Source organism: Acomys minous (assembly GCF_964271855.1).
Source record: "Acomys minous genome assembly, chromosome: 2".
NCBI classification, from domain to species: domain Eukaryota; kingdom Metazoa; phylum Chordata; class Mammalia; order Rodentia; family Muridae; genus Acomys; species Acomys minous.
Window position 1 is genome coordinate 130,619,089 of NC_140484.1, and position 9,609 is coordinate 130,628,697.

Consider the following 9,609-nt stretch of genomic DNA (forward strand, 5'->3'; position numbering starts at 1 on the left):
CTCACTGACCCCTTGGCTGTTTTATTGTTCTGCTTTGTTTTTTGAATGAAAGCTGAGTTACTATCATACTATAGAGAAACAGGGAGACCAAAGTGAGAGATCTGAGTGTTCAGATGCTGTTGTGCCCTCTGTGGTCTTTTCAGTCTCCGTGGGAAAGGCTTTTTATACAGTCAGTGAAGATAACTGCACATGTCCCTGTTAGTAACCTCTCACCTTTGCTCCCATGAGTAACCTTTATTAAACCCATTGGCTCATTGAGATTCTTTGAATGGAATGCCCCCCATAGAGTCAGGTGTTTGGGTGCTTGGCCCATGGGAAGTGACACTGTCAGTAGGTGTGGCCTTGTTGGAGAAAGTGTGTCATTGTGGAGGTGGTCTCTGAGGTCTCCTATGTTCAAGCTCTGCCCAGTGTGTCACACACACAGTCTCCTTCTGCTGCCTGTAGATCAAGATGTAGAACTGCAGCACCGTGTCTGCCTGCATGCTGCCATGTTTTCCTTCATGACCGTTGAAACCGTTGAAATTTTATACCAGCCCCAATGAAATATTTTCCTTTATGAGAGTTGCCATGGTCATGCTGTCTCTTCACAGCAATAAAACTCTAACTAAAACATTCATAAAAGTTAGTAAAAGGAAAGCTAGCTAGGAAGAAGATCTGTAGGAACTCCCTATGGGAATTTGTCCCAAGAGAATATAGGAGTTTGGTACAACAGCATACAGAGATGACTTGTTGATGACTCTAAGTTCTTTTACTAACTTGTAAATGCTATCAAGCCTTCCGACTACCCATATGGGCACGTCACAAGGGAAGTTCCAGGGACAGAGGAGACTGGTGGCTAAGTGCTTATCAATAAGGGGTAGGAACATCCTTGGACTTCCAGCTTGGGGGAGAGGTGCCTGGGAAAGGAATTGGAAGTTTTTGAGGAAACGTTTTGTAGAGTTTGTGTACAGTGGCCATCCGGAGGGAGAGAAACAGCCCCCAGAGGAAATTTGTGGGGAACAGAAGGTGTTCTAAGGGTGTGCTTGCGTGAGAAGGGTCAGGAAGAGCCAATGGGAACGTTCATCTATATGGTGTTTTGGCAAGATGTCTCTCCCTAGGAGTGTCTCAGACTTTTCAATAAGACTAAGACTAAGACTGAGTGTGTAAAAGATAATTTTTTCCCTAAGGAATGTTTTAGAAGGGCGTGGGGTGGCTTAGTTCTGCAAGAGTCACCCACCAGTTCCAACGAGGAGGATCAAAAACCAAAAGAGGGTCCAAGGAAGTTGCTCAGAAGTGGTTTCCATGTTGATTAAGAAATTAATCCTAGTCCCTGCCATATCCAGGGTCACCTAAGGCCTTTCCATAGAGATTTTTTAAAATGCCAACCTATATGCAGACAGTCTGGTAGACGAGCTAGTCCTCCTCTCCAGGGGTCCAAAAAACAGAATCAATGATACCTTCCATCCCCTGGCCATAGCATCTCTAAGACTTTGGGTATCGAGATGATCTTCCCTTTCCAGAAAGACGCAGCCCTGAATCCAATGTCCCTTCTGTTTGCAAAGTGGGCACAGGCCAGTTTGCACAGTCTTGACTAAAGTGTCCTGGCTGACTCAGTGAGGGTACCCACAGAGAAGGGGAGGAGGGTTATGGCTTGAATTGGGTTCCCACGCAGGACAGAAGGGACACAGATGAAGCTCCAGGCTGTTTGGATCATGGTGGAGGTCCCAGAGCTGCCCTGCCTCAGGTGAGGGCAGATGCTATGGCCTCCCCTTCCCTCCCTTTCTTTCTCAGAACCTTCTCAGGCCTTCCTCCCAGCTATTGAATACCTTGACGCCAAGTGGGAAAGAGATTTCGTGTCTCTTGTCCGGCTTTTGGAGATTTTTGCCCGATACCTGGGGAGGACTAACTGATGAAGAGGGTTGAGACAAGGCCTTCGGGACCCTCTGGGTCCAGGCCACTACTTGTGCATGGCCTCAGCGGGCCTAGAGTTAGACAGGGCTGGGCTCTCAGTGGGGCCGAGGGTTGTGTCTGTCAGTTCGGTATGATTGACAGGCTTTCTCACTACCAGCTAACCAATGTGAACATGTCCTTATGGCCCTCCTTACCTGGAGCCTTCTCCTAAGGCTCCTCCCAGGGTCTGTCTGGGGGAAGGGCCTTCCACAGGAGGGGGGGCCTCCCAGACCCTTCAGATGTGCCTCATTAGCTCATCACTCACCAGCGACCAAGTTCAGGTCTTTCCCTCATGTGAAGAGCAGGTAGTAAAAACAATGCATATATCCTGTTAAGTTACATCAACAGAGGTGAAGAGGAGCTGAAAGACTTTCATGCATGGATAGAGGTCTTGGCTCAAAGGACCTGCTTTGGTTTCTGTCTGGTCGAGGACGAGTATGAGGAGGGGGCGTAGACCTTGACAGTGCAGGGTAGCCCATAGAGGGGATCTAGGCTTCCTGAAGTGGCAACAGAACACACCGGTTCTTCAAAGTTATTTCTGCAAAGGTGTGTGAAGGGGAGAGGGTATCGGAGCCCTCTGGTTATGGGAAAGAGTGGCTGAACCCCTTCCGAAAATGGACTCAGGGAATGGTTGATAGGATGAGGAGGGATGAAGGAGGCATGAGAAAGGATGAAGGAGGGATGAGGAGGGATGAAGGAGGGATGAAGGAAGGATGAGGAGGGATGAAGGAGGGATGAAGGAGGGATGAGGAGGGATGAGGAGGGATGAGGAGGGATGGGGGTGAAGGAGGGATGAGGAGGGATGAAGGAGGGATGAAGGAGGGATGAAGAGAGATGAAGGAGGGGTGAAGGAGGGATGAAGGAGGGATGAGGAGGGATGAGGAGGGATGGGGGTGAAGGAGGGATGAGGAGGGGTGAAGGAGGGATGAGGAGGGATGAAGGAGGGATGAGGAGGGATGAGGGGGTAAAGGAGGGATGAGGAGGGATGAGGAGGGATGAAGGAGGGATGAGGAGGGATGAGGGGGTAAAGGAGGGATGAGGAGGGATGAAGGAGGGATGAGGAGGGATGAGGGGGTAAAGGAGGGATGAGGAGGGATGAAGGAGGGATGAGGAGGGATGAGGGGGTAAAGGAGGGATGAGGAGGGATGAGGAGGGATGAAGGAGGGATGAGGAGGGATGAAGGAGGGATGAGGAGGGATGAGGAGGGATGGGGGTGAAGGAGGGATGAGGAGGGGTGAAGGAGGGATGAGGAGGGATGAAGGAGGGATGAGGAGGGATGAGGGGGTAAAGGAGGGATGAGGAGGGATGAGGAGGGATGAAGGAGGGATGAGGAGGGATGAGGGGGTAAAGGAGGGATGAGGAGGGATGAAGGAGGGATGAGGAGGGATGAGGGGGTAAAGGAGGGATGAGGAGGGATGAAGGAGGGATGAGGAGGGATGAGGGGGTAAAGGAGGGATGAGGAGGGATGAGGAGGGATGAAGGAGGGATGAGGAGGGATGAGGAGGGATGAAGGAGGGATGAGGAGGGATGAAGGAGGGATGAGGAGGGATGAAGGAGGGATGAGGAGGGATGAAGGAGGGATGAGGAGGGATGAAGGAGGGATGAGGAGGGATGAGGAGGGATGAAGGAGGGATGAGGAGGGATGAAGGAGGGATGAGGAGGGATGAAGGAAGGACGAGGAGGGATGAGGAGGGATGAGGAGGGATGAAGGAGGGATGAAGGGGTAAAGGAGGGATGAGGAGGGATGAAGGAGGGATGAGGAGGGATGAAGGAGGGATGAGGAGGGATGAGGAGGGATGAAGGAGGGATGAGGAGGGATGAAGGAGGGATGAGGAGGGATGAGGAGGGATGAAGGAGGGATGAGGAGGGATGAAGGGGTAAAGGAGGGATGAGGAGGGATGAAGGAGGGATGAGGAGGATGAAGGAGGGATGAGGAGGGATGAGGAGGGATGAAGGAGGGATGAGGAGGGATGAGGAGGGATGGGGGTGAAGGAGGGATGAGGAGGGGTGAAGGAGGGATGAGGAGGGATGAGGAGGGATGGGGGTGAAAGAGGGATGAGGAGGGGTGAAGGAGGGATGAGGAGGGATGAGGAGGGATGGGGGTGAAGGAGGGATGAGGAGGGGTGAAGGAGGGATGAAGGAGGGATGAGGAGGGATGAAGGAGGGATGAAGGAGGGATGAGGAGGATGAAGGAGGGATGAGGAGGGATGAAGGAGGGATGAGGAGGGATGAAGGAGGGATGAGGAGGGATGAAGGAAGGACGAGGAGGGATGAGGAGGGATGAGGAGGGATGAAGGAAGGACGAGGAGGGATGAGGAGGGATGAGGAGGGATGAGGAGGGATTAGGAGGGATGAGGAGGGATGAAGGAGGGATGAGGAGGGATGAAGGAGGGATGAGGAGGGATGAAGGAGGGATGAGGAGGGATGAAGGAAGGACGAGGAGGGATGAGGAGGGATGAGGAGGGATGAAGGAAGGACGAGGAGGGATGAGGAGGGATGAGGAGGGATGAGGAGGGATTAGGAGGGATGAAGGAGGGATGAAGGAAGGACGAGGAGGGATGAGGAGGGATGAGGAGGGATGAAGGAAGACGGAGGAGGGATGAGGAGGGATGAGGAGGGATGAGGAGGGATGAAGGAGGGATGAGGAGGGATGAAGGAGGGATGAGGAGGGATGAAGGAGGGATGAGGAGGGATGAAGGAGGGATGAGGAGGGATGAAGGAGGGATGAGGAGGGATGAGGAGGGATGAGGAGGGATGAAGGAAGGACGAGGAGGGATGAGGAGGGATGAGGAGGGATGAGGAGGGATGAAGGAGGGATGAGGAGGGATGAAGGAGGGATGAGGAGGGATGAAGGAGGGATGAGGAGGGATGAAGGAGGGATGAGGAGGGATGAAGGAGGGATGAGGGAGGGATGAGGAGGGATGAGGAGGGATGAAGGAGGGATGAGGAGGGATGAAGGAAGGACGAGGAGGGATGAGGAGGGATGAAGAGGGATGAAGGAGGGATGAAGGAGGATGAGGAGGGATGAAGGAGGGATGAGGAGGGATGAAGGAGGGATGAGGAGGGATGAGGAGGGATGAGGAGGGATGAAGAGGGATGAAGGAGGGATGAAGGAGGGATGAGGAGGGATGAAGGAGGGGTGAAGGAGGGATGAAGGAGGGATGAGGAGGGATGACGGGGTTGAAGGAGGGATGAGGAAGGATGAAGGAGGGCTATCCAGGATGTCCTAGCCTTCTGAGGGCCCTGGCAATCTCGCTAAACACATGTGGCAGGATTTTTCTTTCTTTCTTTCTTTCTTTTTTTTTTTCAGATTTAGATCTTGAGAAAGGAACTTGAAAGCTTGGATATATATAGGATACCTCTGACCACTTAGAACATCATGACAGAACCAGATGAGAGAGAGGGGGAAAAAAGGGTGTTGTGGTGAAGTGTCACATAAGGGTCACATTTCCAGTTCTCAGAGTTAGTGCTGCAGCCAAGCCACGTTACAAAGAAACACAGGGTCTTTCTTTCTTTCTTTTTCTCTCTTTTAGGGGTCTGAGGATCAAAATCATGTCAGTTCTCCAACGGTGAACGTGATGGGATAGAAGGGGCCTGCCCCATGTTGAGACAAGGGTAGAGGACCCTAATTCCTGATGAGGTGTGCCTCCAGAGCGAACAGTCCAAGATAATCGCGAGGGAACTTGTGGTACAGTTTTCAAATAAGGGGTCATGTGGCTGTTTGAAAGGGCCTCCTGGCAAGGACTCTGTCTTAGTTGCTTTTCTCTTACTGTGGCAAGACACCACGACCAAGGCAATTTATAAGAGAAACCCTTTAATCTGGGGCTCACAGTTCAGAAGCCTATGGTCCATGACCATCATGGTGGGGAGCACAGCATCAGGCAGGTAAGAGGCAGGCAGGCTCTGGAGCAGTAGCTGAGAGCTCACATCTTGATCTAAAAACAGGAAGCAGAGAGAGACAGAGACAGAGACACAGAGAGACAGAGAGAGACAGAGACAGAAACAGAGAGAGAGGGAGGGAGGGAGAGAAAGAAGGAGGGAGGGAGGGAGGGAGAGAGGGAGGGAGGCAGACAAAGAGCTAACTAGGAATGGCATGGGCTTTTGGAACCTAAAAGACTATCCCAAACAACTCCACCAAATGAGGACCAAACATTCAAATATGTGAGCCTGCAGGGATGAGTCTCATTTAAACAGTCAAGGTATCTATCAAGCATTGGAGGTACAGACAGGAGAGGGTGGTGCGCGCCTGTAATCCCAGCACTCTGGGAACCAGAGGCAGATAGATCTCAGCCTGGTCTACAAAGTGAGTCCAGGACAGCCAAGGCTACACAGAGAGATCCTATCTTGAAAGCCCCCTCCCCCCCAAGCCAAAAAAATTGGAAGTGCAATTTTAATTTTTAAAAGGGGAGATATCTTTTTTAAAAAAGATTCCCTTGGTGTTGGGGCCAACAGTTAACAGGAAGGAACACTAGGTGGGGTTCAGAAAGAGGGACTTAGCAGTCTGGCCACTGCTGCGGGGATGTTCTCAGAGTGATGAAATCAAGTCTCAGGAGGGCTGGCTAGGGGAGGAGGGAAGGTGACACTGCAGGATGTGGACGGAGCGTTGCTGGCAATGGACACCGCCCAGCAGATGTTTTCATGTGTTCTGCACGGGGAACAGTCCCCTCTCACAGGCTGTTCCAGGCCTTCAAAGCTCATCAAAGAGTCGCCTTGGACGAGAGAGGAGGGCCTTCCGGGCCAATGGTCTGTGAGAGAAGCCTGGGCCCTCACCTCTGTGGGGACATGTGTGTGCAGTGAGGCCTTTAGATTTCACAGGAGAGGTGCCTCAGCCTTGAACCTCAGTGGAGAGTCCTGAGGCCTAAAGAGAAAGTTCGCGGGGAGACTGGGTCTCTTAGCTCACCACACAATGGCAAACAGAAAGAGAAAGTTCCCAGAGGAGTCTGGGTTTCTCTCCCCTTGTGACAGGGGCAAGAATATGCTCCAATAGGGAGATTTTGTCGTTACACCTGGGTCAGAATCCTTCAAGTGTCTTGTTTTATTTTGTTTTGGTTTTTTGGTTTTTGGGGGGACAGGGTTTCTCTGTGTAGCCTTGGCTGTCCTGGACTCACTTTTTAAACCAGTCTGGCCTCAAACTTACAGAGATCCGCCTGCTTCTGCCTCTCGAGTGCTGGGATTAAAGGCGTGTGCCAGCACCACCCAGGCTCCTCCAAGTGTCTTAAAGCTCCTAGACCTCTGCTTCGCAGCCTTTCTAATGCTGCAGCCCTTTAATACAATCCCTCATGCTGTGGTGACCCCAACCATAAAGTTATTTTTTTGTTGTTATTTCCTAACTATAATTGTACTACAGTTATGAATCATAATGTAACTATTTGTATTTTCCAGTGGTCTTAGGTGACCCCTGTGAAAGGGTCATTTTGTCCCCCAAAGGGACTGTGACCTACAGATTGAGAATCACTGTTTTATAAGCAGCAGAAAAGACTACAGACGTTGGGGGGTGGGTAGGGGGAGATGATTGGCAGGTTGGTAAAAGTAGGAAACAGTAGGATAGCAGAGCTCAGTAGGCCAGGGCAGTGACAGAACCACCTGCCAGATGGCTGTGGAAGCGTGTGTGTGTGTGTGTGTGTGTGTGTGTGTGTGTGTGTGTGTGTGTGTTATGTATGTGTGTGTGGTGTGTGTGTATGTGAGTGTGTCTATGTGTGTGTCTATGTGTATGTGTGTGGTGTCTATGTGTATGTGAGTGTGTGTATGTGTGTCTATGTGTATGTGTATGTGTGTGTATGGTGTGTGTGTGTGTGTGTGTGTGTGTGATTATGCTATGGAGCTGCTTTTTTTGGTTAGGATGCCCATGTAGTTCTTGTCCTGAAAAAAAGGGAGCTCCTGGGCAGCTGACCTGTGAGCCTGGGCGGAGAGAGGCTGGGTTTATGCAATAGCAGCTCCAGTACCAAGGCGGTTTCATCCTCAGGGTTTGGTGGCCACAGCTCCCTTTGTGGAGGCACTAAGTAGAGGCGTGGGCTTTAGAAGTTCCTATGCTATGGTGTCTCACTCATGGCTTTCCCTCCCCGTTCCCTCTCCCTCAGAGGGGATCACTGCCTGGCCGCACTCCCACGGGCTTCAGGTTTAGCTCTGGACCATTACTTGAGGGGAGGGGAGCAGGAGCTTAGGCAGGCCCCCCAACCTCTGAGACGCAGTCTCTGCCACTGTACAAGAGGCCAGTGCGTGGGGTAAATACCAAAGTAACATATCCAGCATTGGTTTGCTCCATTGTATGGGTGTGCTTAGTACAGTCCCAGGGACTAGAGATCCTGTGAGCTGCACCCAACAGTCCTCTCTGCTCTCTAGGGAGTTTGTTCTAAAGTCTGCCCCCCCAATCACTCTCTACTCCCCCTCCCCCCCTGCTTTGGCCTAAAGATCTCTCTCCATTCCCCTCCCCCCAGCTGAGGTGTTGTGGGGCAAGGAGCACCCAGCTTCCATCACCTGCCTGCACAGGCTCGGGCTTACTGGGCTGGAGGCCTTGTGACTCTGAAGGGCTTGTCTTAACAAAGGAAAACAAAGCCCTTTAAACCCTGCTCGGAGCCCATCAGTGCTCCCTTTCATTACTTCCCTTGTTCTTCTCCACCAATCAAGGGGGCGGGGCTTGTGGGACCTGACACCTATAGCTGCGCTACCTGCCTCCCGACTCCAGCCCTGTGTCTAGTGTGGACAGCCCCTCTGCTCCGGTCCCTTCCTCCTCAATGCTGGTGCTGCTACAGCAAGTAGGATCTCTAAACTAGAAATCTGCAAAAGGACGGTGACTCCTGCCTGCTTAAAACCTCTCACCAGCAAAAGGACTAAACTCCCCATGTGACAGCCACGGCTTCCAGGGCAGGCCCCCTGCTCTCTTCTCTTTGACTGTCCCTTTTGTACATGTCAAGTTTAAGTCACTTGCAAACAGTGGGGAGGGAGGGGAAGGTAAAGTGCCTTGGGACTCCTCTCCTCTCTCTAGTGTTCTGGCTTTCTCCAGAGAGCCCCCTGACGACACTGGATCCCCTGGTTAGTTTTGTAGTTAAACACAGCCTTTGTCATTATTTTCTTCCCGCGGTTCCTGGTCACCCTACCTATGTGATACCCCAAGAACTGTGCTTGATGATGTTGTTGTTGGTGGTGGTAGTGGTGGTGGTGTGTGTGTGTGTGTGTGTGTGTGTGAGACAGGGTCTTATCTTTTAGCTCACATTGGTCTTCGTCTCCTATACACACACACACACACACACACACACACACACACACACACGCACGCACACACGCACACAGACACACATACTTGTGCCACAGTGCACATGTGGAGGTCAGAGGTCAAGTTTGTGTTTATAAGTGTGTCTGGCCTTTTCTTCTACCATGTGGGTCCTGGACATATCAGGTTGTCAAGCTTAGCAGGAATCACCTTTACCTCTAGCCCTATCTTGCTTTGTTTGTTTGTTTGTTGTCTTGTTTTGTTTTTTAAGACCCTCTGGTAATTGTAATGTCAGTATGGGCACTAAGGGACTTGCAAAATCTGTAAACCTTGGAGTGAAGTTTCTAGGTGATCAATCAACACCTCTAGCTTACAGATGTGGAAACTGAGACAGTCAGGGCTCACGCCTGGTCACACCACTGAAGCCTCGTATCGGCTCAGTGAGAATTCCAGTCACCGTCCTGCGGAATCCA